At 38.9% G+C, this 14,426-nt stretch overlaps 1 long non-coding RNA gene across 1 annotated transcript in view; it reads right to left on the reverse strand.

Moving 5' to 3' along the window:
• LOC108449242 overlaps positions 1-14,426 on the reverse strand; it is a 47,607-nt gene that overhangs the window by 6,828 nt on the left and 26,353 nt on the right. The window contains exon 10 of the long non-coding RNA XR_001865396.1: positions 7,891-7,975. This is a non-coding gene — a long non-coding RNA (uncharacterized LOC108449242). The remainder of the gene's footprint in view (positions 1-7,890; positions 7,976-14,426) is intronic.

The raw sequence follows: 14,426 nt of genomic DNA on the forward strand, positions 1-14,426 counted from the left end.
TTAAGAAGACCAGGAATCTTGTGGTCTCTTTTCAAAGGAATGTCTTTGTCCAGAATCTTGCCTCAGAGATTTATTTTCACTATATTATTTAGAACAGAAAAGAACACTGGAATGACTTCCTAATTTCTTTAGCAAATCTGTTCTTAATCTACTTTATTCCAAGCATTTTATAGACAGTTTCTTACATGGTGTTCTACTCTGAGGTTCTGTAATTACACGCACAGTGGTCAAACTTTCTCTTGACCAGAAAAGACTGGCTGTAATTCCAGTAAATTGAAAGGAAAAATTTGGGGAAAGAGGAGGTTGCTTGAGAAGACAACTTAGTGCTTAAGATGTGATTTCTGTTCTAACAGCTTCTCTGGGTAATGGAGTTGCCCCTCACAGAGTACTGACAAAACCTGTCTTGTGGAAGTTTTCTACAGTTTTTGTTTTGCCTGGGGTTTGGATTTCACAAGGCTAACTAGATTGCCCTTGTCTAGGAAACCCCGGGGGTGAAGCCAGATGGTGTCTGTGTGCAAACTGCAAAGATTGAAAATGGGGAAAGGATGGTGGCTGAAAACCAGGGAATAAAAACAACTGAACTAGATGAGTAGGTAAAGTACAACAAGTTAACAAGAAGTTATGAAGTGACATGACAAGGGTAATGAAGTGCACTTTTCACAGACAAAAATGTTAATATTTTGAGGGGAATGTCAAATGTATTTGGGCCTTTTTTCTAAAGTATTCAAAGCTTCCTTCAGCAAGGTTTTCTCTCTTCCTACTCAATGAATTCTTTTAAGAATTCTGTTAGCTACAGAAAATTCCTCTAAATTCTTGTTACTAGATATACACCTCTATATGCAGGAATAAGTTATTCCAAACAAGTCCAGTACTAGACAAGTAGCAAGTAAAAATAGCACAACTTGCACATTCTTACTAAGAGCTAGCTCAGCAGTCAGCAGCACTGCCTGAACAGTCAATTATAAAAGCTCTTGTTTTGTGATATCCTGATTTGACTATTTCCTCTACCAAAATGTCCTATTTCAGTGACTTAAAATGCCTCAGGTCAGTCTCACATTTTGTGCAGCTGAAAGTGCATGCACACTGAAAGAGCAGATTCTGGGTTAACGTGAGATATTAAGAACAGCAATGAGTCTCTTCGGAGGAAATGGTGCAGTCTTCCTGTCATCGTGGTTTCTTGACGGTGCAGGGGGAAGGAACAAGGAAAATAGAGACTCTTACACATTTAAAGGCAAGTTTTCTGATGGTGAGTGTTTCTAGAATTTTATCAGATGTCCGTATTTACAAACGCGAGCACATGTAGTTTCACAGGAACATTCAAAAGGGAAAAGAGAGGAGATGATCAGCACAGGCACGACCTACTTCCTGTGTTGGTAGAGAAGGGTGTGCTGGCCACCAGGCCAGGCTGGCAGGGCAGCAGTGAGAGCTGTGGTACACAGCTGGGCACGCCATCACTGCTGTGGCAATAAGCTGGGTGGAAGGGCACAAAATGCACATATGTACCTGAACCCAATCAGAGCCCAGGGACAGTTCATTTCCTTACTTCTAAGTTGTGTCATTTGTAGAGAAGTTCCAAGTGGCACCCAGAAATAGCATTCTTTTAGTACACATTAATGATTATTGTCCTACCCATACAGCATTTTGAAAATTTTCTGTGATAAGCAGTGCTAGATTTTTTAAATTTTCTACTGCCAACATTTTGGCTCACTTCTAAGCAGCATGCACAATTCCACACAGGTGAATCTCTGCTTGATTGTTTACAGTTCCAGTGTTATACCCTTACATCTCTGTTCTCTTTGGCTAATGTGGCTTGATGATTTCACTCTGTGATTTCCCTTTTCAATTGTATGCATCAGATAGCAGATATTCATACTTCCCGTCCCTACATCATGTGACACATTTTCATAATGCAGAGTGATAACATGGCAGACCTACTCTTGAGAAGAATTAGCCTTGGTCTACTCTACAGCATATCTTAGAAATTAGCACTAATTTTTACAGTATAAATTAGGGAATGCAAGGTATTTACAGCTTGAAAATATTGAATTCTGCATTACACTGCTGTAGAAACTCGGTACTCTGTCTGAAGATTCATTTGTTATTTAAGTCTAATTCTATTTCTGAAACAGCCTCTTTAAAACTGTATCTGCTTCATCTCTGTGCCAGCCTGGTCTCTCTGATATGACTGATGCTTTGGAAGACATTGCCCTGAAAGGACACTACGCTTGCAGCAGAGCACTTGAAAGCCAGCGAACCTCCATCCATCTTCTCCTTTATGGCATGTGCTGGGATAAACAATGGGGAAATCAGACACTTACTGAGGCTGCATGGAAAAGTGGTGAAGCAGAGTTTCACTGAAAACTTGGTGAGGGTGCGAGGTTACAATTTTGAAGGTGTTCAGTGGTCCAGCCAGATATATACTTAGCTTTCTGTAAAGAGCTTAGCTACCTTAAATCTGCTTACTTCAGCTCAAGGTGACTGCTTTCAAATTCCTCAAAATTGCAAGAGACCACTACTTGAATGTTAAGGTTAAAAATATGAACCTTTAAAAATCTGAGCCCTTAAAAATCTGAACCTCAGCTTTTGATGAGCAGTAGTCTCAGTCTGCCAGCTCAATACAGTCTTGAACTCTCCACTATATGAGTGCTACCTGCCTACCCACTAGAAGTAGGTCATTATCATCCATCTGAACAGTAACTCAGAAGTAATGAATGGGAACAATCCCTCTCGGCCTGTACTTGAAGTTGTGATATAGAGGTAAAAAGCTAACCATGCCTTTATAACCTTATTATCCTAACCCTCCAGTCTTACCAGCCTTCATACCTCTAATTAAGCATGCAAAAAATAAATACCTTACTGACAGTTTGTCCTCAGGCTTGGTATGAGTAATCTGACTACATCTGGAAAATTGCTATAAAAAAAGATGTTGTGAAACAATTTTTCATTCTAAGATATTTTTTTTTTATTCTAAATATAACAATTTTTTAAATTTAAAAAATATAACAACATTCTAAGCCAGAGTCACTGTGTCTGAAAGTAGAGCAAAACCTACACACTCCAGTTACAATAAAGAAAAATTTTTAAAAGATGTTAGCAATATTTTTTAAAAGGCAGAAGTATTTGTGTTTTTAAGATCATATCAGTGAAAGATCTAGCAAGCCAAAGTGCTTTCCTTTTCCATTCCAACTAAATCATACGCTATTTGGGGTAGAAATTTGGCAGGAAACTCTATTGTATTATCCCTACATTGTGGCTGGACTGATTTCTTTATCCTTTTTTGATAGATGGATGTCTAGCTGAGCCCTGAATATCCTCAGCAGTGCTGATTCCAATGCTTCATTTGGCAGCTGGTTTCCTTGGCTATGATTCTCACATTTATAAACTTTTCCCTGATATATAATTCTAAATTTTTCCTCACAATGCTTAGAGCCACTTCCTGCTTGCTCGCTTTCTTAACTAGTGAGAATAATCAAATATTATCTCTTTTTCATTTACTTTCTGCTGCAGGCAATAAGAAGTCACTTTAAACTTCCTGGAATTAACATGATTGGATTAATCTCAACATCATACCATGGGCCTTATTTTGCAAGCCTACCATAAATTTTCTTACATAGCTCAAGATTTAGACAACTTTTTAAAACAAGTATCTAAAACCAGTTACAGTACTTCAGCACATAACCATAAAAGACCATAAACAAGACTAAAGTTCTCCCTTCTCATTATGTATATTTCCATGGATTATGTTGTATAAATTGTTATACTCGCTGATTATGTGGACCTTTCATCATGCTAGAAAATGTAAGAGTTTGCAGAGCTGAAAAATATCAGTGCTGCAGAAAAGAATGACACTGATTGTTGAGACAACAGTTGGAGAGACTGACTCTATAGAGCAAAGAAATTACATAGCAGGTCAGTATCAGTAATGTCACTGAATTGGGAGGCTGGTGTCTTTGTAACCACTACAAGACACTTAAGTAAAGACAAGGAAGGAGAAATTTATTTCAAAGAGAATAAAGACAACTTGGAGAATAGGACAGTGGGCTGTGAATCACCACTTCTGAAAAGGAGATAATTTTAGGAGTCAATGGGGGAACCTAAAACTGGCTAAAATGCTTTGGGAAGCTGTTTCTATATTGGAAAACTACAGCAGACTGTTAGCCATGCAGCACCAAGCTGCATCACTCTAACAGTTCATGGCTGAGGACCCTGGAGTAAAGGAGGCTGAACTGCAGCCTGAATGCAGAAAATGGTAAAGTGAGCTGAGTCCTATCTTTCCTCCAAACAATTCCTACCCTACAGAACCACTAACAGTTTCTTCCTTGGTATGTGCAGAGTTTCGTACATTCCCTCCCAAGGTACCCAGCCATAGCCCTTGGCACAGTATAGAACATCTTTTCCAGATAAATTCCACTAGGTGCGTTAGAACACAGAAGTTCTTTGGTAGATTTAGCCCTGGGTTGGATTTTCACAAAATGATCATCAAATCACAAGTATTGAGCATCTGATAGCTTCTGGCAATTCATCTAAACACATGTTCATCCTGTCTTTGAGCAACTGACTGCAAGGGACTGGTCATTGCAGCTTCATGGCTCAGAAAACAGGATGAATGAATACACAGAAAGATGGATCAGGATAGTATGATTCTGGGAGTCTTTTCTGTTAAGGGGATGAGCACTTGGTTCAGACTGTGCTTGCTCAGGCTTCTGGACACATCACATTCCCATCAAACATGCTTGTATGACTAGTGGGAACTGTAGCAGAATGTGTCCCGTGCAGTCATTAGTCTAATTTGCCAAGGCATTCTCACACTACTAACCTGGTATGCATCTTTCTATTTACCATGTAATTGTTTACATTTTGTCAGTAGTTACACAGTACCAAACGTGCCAAGACCATTCAAATGTTTTTGACCATTTCTCTAGTTCAGTTCCAACCATGAAAAGTAACTCAGCCAATTCCAATTGTAAAAGAACTGCTTCATCTGGCCATTCATTCCTTGTAGTGACAATTAAATAACTTGTTTTAGAGAAGGAGTGTTATGGCCACTGAACAGAAAACTCACAATTGCCTCAGAGCTGACCTTTCCCAAGTAGCTTTTAGCCACTGTGCCATTTCCTCTGAGCTGTGAACCCTTTAACCCCTGCATGTGCATCGGGTACAGTGTGTTCAAGGAACACATAGTTCTTCTTTTCACTGTAGGACTGTCACTTTTAGGATGTGAGAAATGTGGTTGTTTTTATAAATAAAGGAAGTATGAGTAATTCTGTGAAGCCACGAAGCCCAAACTCTGCATACATATTTGTTCCAATACCTTACATCATTTTAGGTGTTGAAGTTCTGATGTTCAAAATAACATTACTAAAATTACAGTGCTTTTATGCTATCAAGTCCATCTAGAAGAATTGTTTTTCTGACAATAAGGATAAAATTTCCCAAATCAGAATACTGTATTTGCAAGTTTTCTTTTTGTGCCTTCATCTGTCTACTTGTTAATTTGCTGCTAAGCATTACTACCACATACAAACCACCTGGCAACATTGCTCCTGTGTTGAAGAGCCACTAGATACCACCTGACACTGAGAAAAGTTTGGACTTGCTGGAATACCTGTATTTGCATTTAGATTTGCCTCTCCCACTGGATCATAACTGTAGGTTGCTGTAGGATGCCACACACATGTGTAGCTGCAACATGTAGGCTTTGATAGAAGGACAGACAAGCCTGCTCTCTGATGGAACTGTCCTCCCAGCTACAGCTGCACAGACGTGCAGTCTAGAGAAAAGCCTCTTTGAAGTCACTCCTGCACAAAATATTTGCACAGCCATCAGGACAGCAGGAAACCTTGTGCTCCTGGGCTGCTGCCTGTTATCATTCAGGTCCTATCTGCTTCAGCCACCTCCAGAAGATTGAAGCACAGGCCACATTAAGCTCAGTGAAAAGAAAAGTTGAGCACAGTGACCTTGAGGAAGAAACTAAGGACAATCTGCATTGCTAGGGCCAGACTTCTGGCCACACAAGCTATCCACCTGAGCCTTGCAAAGCAACAAGGTACCCCACTACACACCTTAGAAAGCCAACAGGTATATGGGACATCTGAGATCAATCAGCAGGAGAAGATAATCGGCTCACCACCAGTAAATAGACACATGTAGATGCTGAACCTCTCAGGCCCTGGGACAATCTGGCAGTATCAATTTCAGAGCAGATATGGGTGCCAGTACACCCTGCTGTTCCTCACTTCCTCACCAGAACACCTTGTTGGAAGGCTTAAAGTGCTCTCAGGATGGGATAGCTAACCTTCAAGTCCTACTGAGTCATGTACAGCCTATAAACAGACTCACTCCTACTTCCATATCACATCTAAGGGCAGCGATGCTTTTGAGGCCGGAATCCCTTATTAAACAAAGGGAATACTGTCAGTGCCTTTTGAGGTTCAGAAACTCTGGATCTTGCCGCCTTTAGACCAAACCAATTAACTATGATGACATTTCAGGTGTGAGAAGCTTTTTTTTTAATATGATTTGAAGATGACAGAACGTATGTTCTTAGGTGAAAGGAGAAGAATCAGGCCAATTAATTAATTTCCTGTATGCTTCTTAGTACAGCTTAGGAGAATCAAGTTCTAATTGGAATGAGGTGCCAGGGAGACCAGAAGCCTTGTTAATACAAATACCTACATAAAGTCACTAATTTAAATGAAATTTATTCTAACCCTAAGTCTGGCCATTTAAGTCTATGGTAAAACTTTCACTGACAAATATGGAAGCAGGCTGAGACCTCACAGAAACTTCTTTTAAAGAACTTCTAAACTTTCACCTCACTGCTTTAAAGCATTTTGCAAGAACATGCACTCAAATGTTTTATACAGCTGGTAAGCTAAAACATATGAGGAAGAAATAACTTGTTCTAAGCCACAGAAGAAATCTGTGTCCAAGCTAAAAATTGGACTCAGTAGTGATATCCTGTTCTTTTCACTGAGCTTTCAAGACCACAGGGCAGAAATTATGCTATCCATGAGTTAAAGCTGTTTGTCCTGTTTATGAAGAAAAGTCGCCATGATGATACTTGTAGCTCTACAGTTTCCCCTATTATAAAATGGAAGATAATTCTTATTTTAAAGCATCCATTCCAGTTTAGTTAGGCTGAGATTTAAGTGTTTAATGCAGTTTAAGTAGAGGCCATAGGAACTGTAAACAGTGTAGAGTGTTTAATCAGATCCTTTCAGCTGTAATGTTCAAATACTTAAAGGAAAAAAAAATCTGTAGACACGGCAGAAACACAGAGAAAACACTTCAAGTTTCCTTACTATTTTGCACTACAGAAATCAGAAAGACAAATACTTCTCCTTGAAATGTTTAATAGTCTCTTTGAAAATAAAACAAAACATGTATGACTACCCAGGTGATTTTCAGCATGTGACCTCTGCTAAAGGTCAGTTCTTTGGAAAAATGATGAAATTGTGTATAAAATCGTAACACAAAAAAAAAAAAAAAAACCACCAGCAGAAATTAGACAGTGATAAAATGGCATTGAGGCAGATTTCAGGAAATATATTTTCTTTTTCTTTTCCAGTGTTACATTCCAAGATATTTTTAAATCACAGATATTGAAAACAGATTCCCATACAATTCTTAATAAGTTACAGTAGCCACCAGTGTTAGTGGTTCCTAACATGTGGCAAAAAATATAATACTTCAAACTCAAGCCATGTCATGCTGGTATTTTACCAGCATTCCTCACGCTATTGTTACAATTCCACTAGTTTCATGGCATTTAATTCTCTCTGAATATAAGAACAGAGTATCTCCCTTTCTGATATTGGCAGCAAGCAGTATAATCATAATAACCACAGTACTTTTCATCCCACTGTCTCAAGATACTTTGATCCTTACCTCTGATTTTCGAGATGGAGAAACTCCAACTCAGAGCAACAAGGTGGCTCTCTGGAATCAGCCAGCAGTAAGGTCACTGTAGGGTCTAGAATGCAAACAAACATCGAAAATTCGAACTTCAAAAATTTTATAAAGCCTACCTGGTCTCACAGACAGAAAACTTACAATTCTAATCAGCTTGCCATGATTTGCCCCACAGTGATGCCCACATGCATCTCCAGGGCAGCATTACCTCCTCACCCTGAAGCTGGGATCACAACTGGACAGACACAGGGAGTACACAGCCGTGCAATTCCCTCAAAGGTGACAGCCTCATGGGGCATCCTGAACAGGGGCAAGTGTCCCTGAGGCACAGAAGCCAGGGAGAAGGATGCTCCCCAGAAAGATGATCCTGTGGTCCTCCCACTTGAGTCTGTACCCTTGGAGAGGAAGGGGCACAGCAATGCTCAATCTGATGTGGGCACACCCACACCAGAGCCATGACCAACCATGTCTGACATGTGGCATATGCCAGTCCTTATCCCCAGGACTGTATCAGATTCAGATGTTAGGAGTGCACACACATTGGGGCAGCATTTAAGTTTTATATTAAAAAGTATAAAATGGATTACTCCTCTGTGATACATTCATAATTATTTAATTAAACTTACTGTTTATACAAACACGTTGAAATAAATCACATTAACAAAACCTACCTGAATTTGTAAGCAACTTACATACAATATTTAATATTTTAAAACTCATCAAACGCTTCATTTAACAATTAATTAACTAGAACATTGAGATAAAAGCCTTAAAAAGAGACTTGAACTATTCATTGAATGTCAACAGAAAGAGATTCTGAAAGAGATCTTGAAAAGCTTGCTGTAAAGCTAAATCAATGTTTTTATCAGGAATCATCCCTAGTTAGCTATTAACAAACAAAGCAGAGTTACACATAAAAGTTCAAAAACAGAAGTCCTGTCATTAACATAGAATATTTTAGAAGCTGCTGCAAACGCCTTATGAGGTGCTATTTACACAACTGGATGGGTTTTCTGTTCAAAATGGCAAATCACACACTTCCCCAAAAATTCAGTTTGGGAATGACCAAGCATGATTATAAAACTGAATGGGAAAGATGGGGGTAGGTGAAAGACATGACATCTGGGAAAGCTGGATAATAATATTTCAATATTAACATCTATTTTTTACACAAACAAAAAAAGTCAAGTCGAGTTTTTAATTTAATTTCAACCTGAATTTGTTTCTTCGGCTTTTTTCAACAGTATCACTTTTCCTTACATTCCATGAGGTTAGAGATATGAAAAAACAAACTACACACAGGGCTGGTTATCTGTCTCCTGCATAAAATACAATACAACAGTGGCTAGAAAACTGTTGCTGACTTAGCTGATGCAAATGTTGCAGGCAAGTTAGACATTTTGGAAAAACCTTCTTACTTTACAAGCGTTATTAATGCACTTCAGATGAAAGCTTTACTTTTCTTAAGCCAGGACAGGATTTCCTGAAGAGCATGATATGTACCTGGAAGGAAAGTTGTCTGTTTTATTTGTATTAAAATAATCTTTTAGATTAGATTTAGTGTTGGATTTAAAATTTAACATTCTGTTAAGATGATCTGATATTTGCCAAACTTCACCACCAAAGTCACAAATGCAATTACAATAATTTGACATTTCTTTTTCATGTATTACCAAGGAAATGTACAGAAATGGAACTAAGCCTAAGCTAAGGGTGCCCATTGCTCTGGCAAAAACACCGATGTCCAAGCCCAGTGTGTTTCTTTTCTTGCAAGGACGTCAGCAGTATATTTAGCACCAGGGTGGAAAGAGGGGAGGTTGGACTAAAAGACTCATATTACACTTTGCAGATCTCATATTCCCACTTTTGTGCCACTCCTGGATTTATGGCCTCATCATTTCATGGTTTGTTTTGAAGTGTTTTGACAGACAATTGCTTGTCTGCCTAAAATTCAAAACCAGCTTTAGTAAGATACACCAGATGCACAAATGAAGCCTTCCCCAGAAAATTATATTATTTTTTCAAAAGGAAGTGGTGGGTTATTTTTATTTGTTTGTTTTTAAGTCACAAAAAGCAGACAAAGTAGCAAATGAAAGAGGAAATAATTGTATATACAATAAATGTGATCATCTCTGCTGCATATATTCAGCCTAATTAAATACAGGGTTACTCTATATGAGATCAGATGAGGCCTTAGTCACACACAGAGTTAAACACAGTGGTGCTGTTGAGACACTAAAAGATGAGATATTGCTGCTGACCACAGAGGGCAAATTACAATTAAGTACACCTCTTTCTGGGAAGTTTGCCAAGGAAAAACCAGGGAGAGGTGGCCATTACTGCTGCTTTGCTTAAGCTAGAGAAAAAATGGAGATGTAGTTGCTCTGTTACCAACTGAGCACTTGCACTCAGAGTACAAAGCAAATCAGTGCTAATGAGACAAATCAGGAAACCAGCTCTGAGAAGGAGTTCAAAGCACAGAAGTAGAAATGCTTCAGCTCTCTCTGTGTTATCAGCTTAGCACTGGGATAGCTGCACCACTGCTGGCTGTTGCTCTGGCATGGTGCTATTTTTTGCATACTTAAAAACAGAAAACCATAAACAAAAAGTACAGATGTGGAGTTACAGCAGAAGAAACGAGGGAGGTTGAAGACACAAAAACAAAGCTTGAGCAGCACATTTACTTTTGATGAAAGGGGTACCAGGAAGAGCTGAAATCATGGAGGTAGAGTGATAACAGCACAACACAATAAAGAATATTCATATAGAGCTGAATTTCCTCAGCAGGCAAAGGAGAAGGACAGGTAACAACCTTGGCCACAGTGACTATAACGTGTAAAGGATGAAAACCCAACCTACCACTGCCCATACTGGACTCAAGATTTATTCTACTCGAGGACCCAAAGAAGAGCTGAAACCATGGAGGTAGAGTGATAACAGCAGAACACAATAAAGAATATTCATATAGAGCTGAATTTCCTCAGCAGGCAAAGAAGAAGGACAGGTAACAACCTTGGCCACAGTGACTATAACGTGTAAAGGATGAAAACCCAACCTACCACTGCCCATACTGGACTCAAGATTTATTCTACTCGAGGACCCAAATTGACAGAAAGAACATTGCTAATGGCAGGAAGATATCACGTCCTACATTGCTTCAGTACTTTGTTGCTTCCTTGCAGAGAAGCTGTGTGATTCAGCAAGAAACAGACTATTCTGACTTTTCAGTCAAGATATCTTTCAAAATTTTCTACAGGTCTTTGCTGGTAATACAGAGTACTAATTCTTCCATACTTAAGATAAAGAGGACTGACTGTCACCTGCAGCATTGACACATTCCTGCCATATTCTGTGGTGGCACCTAAGCAGAGGGGGACACTTCAGCATCAATCTCTCATCTACCATGGCAAGCAACTTACCTCCCCAAATGCATCCCTGACTGGGTAGTTTTGTTCTGGGTCCAGTGTTAGCTCCAGTTAGCCTCTCTACCATCCCGGTAGCTACAAGATTTCTTTTCTATAATTTCTCATTATATTTTCAATGTGAAAAGTCATCATTAAACAACATAAGTTAGACTATGCCCTACAAAATTCTTTAGTATATCTTTATGTCTGGATCAATGAGCCTTTACTTTTTTTCTTCTTTTTTTTATGTGTGAGAAAAATCCCTTTTGGCGTAAAAATACTGGGAGTTTCCTCTTGCATGATTTCCTGAGATCCTTGGTAACCAAAGATCATTTATATTACTGTCTCTTACCATCTCTCCGCCTCTCACAAGGCTGGGCATCCAAGTTGTACCCAACTATGGCTAATCAAACAAAAATTTCACAAGGTACAAAATAATACAGATGGAAAAGTCCAATTTGAAGCCTCAATTTCTACATAAGTTCTGCTTTGTCATTTTTGCCAAGATGAGTTGGACCTATGGGTCTTCTCTTGAGAGACTTCCCTTTTCAGTGTCACCAAAACACTGGAGCCAGCACTTCACAGGGGTCTCTGGTGCAAAGAAAGCAACGTCACAGGTGTGCTACCGAAGCCAAACTCATTCATTAGTCCAAGGACTCCTTTTAACTCAAATACTGCTTCATAATGAATAAAAGTTTGGCACCCAAAATTTGCTTAACAGCATAAACCAATATTTCCATGTGGTTTCTATAAACTCTCAATCCAGGAACAACATTCAAGGGTTTAATTGCACAAAAGGCAACATCACCAACCTGTCACTCTGGATGACCTGTATTAACACTGAGTGTCAAATCACCTGCAAAAAACAATACCACTGTGAAAAAATAATCTGTCTTGACCTCAGTGCACATTTGTCTATGTAATGTTATCAGAAAGTTCAGAAATTTGAAACATCTCATAAATAAAGAAAGCATTAAAATCATTTGGAAGTACACAAGGAAGTGAGTGTTTCACTGTTCTTTGGCAGCAACGTTTTCCACGAGTCCTTTCCCAGCCTGACCATGCACAAGGCTGTAGGACTGAAGCAGAAACTGGTTAAAATATGCATGGGCACGTGTGTGTGTCCATGTTTATACACATGCACACACACTTCTAAGCATGTGCAAAGGAAAGAATGGGCGTAGGAAAGATTTTAAGAAAGCTTTTCTGCAGGGCAAGCCTAAGGAAGTCAGGGACAACTGCTCTCAGTAAACTGATCTGAGATTAAGAAAAAAAGGAAATGGTTGCCTTTGATGAAGGAGTTTAGAATAGGTACAGCTGCATTGAGCAGGAACAGGAACTTTGTAATAAAAACACTCTGATGTGGCATTTACCCCAAAACACCGTTGAGTAAAAATAAATACACATCCACAAAGCTTGGACTATTCTGGTGCTGTTTTAATCACTTCAGAGCATCACAACATCTGGGGTGCACTGGAAGTTAAATTTCTAGTGATTATTTAGGATTGTTGCAACCAGTTACTGGACATTTGTGTCTTTTAGGTAGCTGCATACAATGTGAATCAATTACAGCATCTGTGAGTAACAAAGCTCTGCAGTAGCAGCCAGTCAGTTAAGGGAAATTAGTTCCCAGATCCAGGACCTATATCACACACATTCCTTGTTGGGTTCATCTCTTTTTCTTATGAAGGTTGTTTGTATGGATTGCTACTGTCCTAAAGTCACACAAACTGAAGTCCTCTTGTTCTCACTCATTTGGGCTACTTTCTTCCAGTCCAGTACAGCTGTCAGTCAGGGTGGGATCTCTTTGAGAGCAACAAATGAGCCAGATGCATAGTTCAATGGCCAGACACTTCAAGTCATAACAAGCTAGTGAAGCGAGCTAATTTTGCTTGCAAAAGAGTTAGCCTTTATTAGCCACTAATACCACTTTTTGCCCTGCATAGCCCTTTAACCAGCTGCAGCTCCATTGACATCACATTTTGGAAAGATTACTAGTGGCACGTCTGGTTATAGAAAGCTTAGAGGGCTTCCTAGAGCAGCTACCACTTATTAGGACATGAATGAACTTAATCTATCTGATGAGGAATGAACTTAAGTTACTACACTGTAGGCATTCATATGGGGTAAATATTGTCACTCAGACCACAAATTCTGCAAGACATTTTTGCCTTTTTATCATATGTTTATCACGTGTATATATGAGTAGAGTAGATCAAATTCATATTAGTAACTTAGAACTGATGGAGAACATGTACAGAATTGCATACATATATATATATTTATATATGCACTTATGCCATGATATTTAGTCCTGGGTTTAGAGGGAGTGATGAAATTGTTGGTACTTTGTATTTTTCTAACTTCTCCACTTATATAGAACCGAGGAGAGTCAGTAGTCTGCACTCATAGACTCACTTCAGATACGTTCTGCATTAATCACTAGAATTTACAAACCTTGGCTAAATCAGGTGTGATTACATTTTTTTTTCGTATGGAAGTGTGCAGTGATACCTTACAACTTTGTGATATTGCTGTAGATTAAAAATCACAAATTAACCTGCTGATCTAGAGGATAGACAAAAGATCAAATCTGTTTTAATCAGCTATGGCACTCCTTGCACAGCAAAACAGTAGAAGCTCTTAAGACTCTAACCAGCTAAGTACAGGCAAACCCTCTTGATTTCATTTCAAAGGGTTCAAAGTCTAAGTAAAGAGCAAAATTATACTCTATTCTGCATAATGTTTAAAGAAATACAGTACAAGGAAGCTGCACAAGTTGCAATGATGAGAGGGAGAAGAGAAAAAGAATCTCAAAAAAAAAAATAGTGTGTTAAACAAACCACTTGCAAGTTTTCATTAATTTTAGTCTAGCTTTGAAGAAGAGGGAGAACAGCAAGTATTGTAGGTTCTCAGTCAAGTTATTTAGGTGGGGAATCCAAACCAGTTGCATTTTTTAGCAAATATAATCATAAAGAAGACTCACAAAGGCAACTAATGTCTAAAAGTAGTAAAAAGGCCAACAAAGGAAAGACAGGGAGATAACTTTATTTTAAGAGTTGCCTACCTCAAAAAAATCAGGGTGTGGGGCCCTGCATACTGGGAACG

This window comes from Corvus brachyrhynchos, unplaced genomic scaffold (assembly GCF_000691975.1).
Source record: "Corvus brachyrhynchos isolate BGI_N302 unplaced genomic scaffold, ASM69197v1 scaffold258, whole genome shotgun sequence".
In the NCBI taxonomy this organism is placed as follows: domain Eukaryota; kingdom Metazoa; phylum Chordata; class Aves; order Passeriformes; family Corvidae; genus Corvus; species Corvus brachyrhynchos.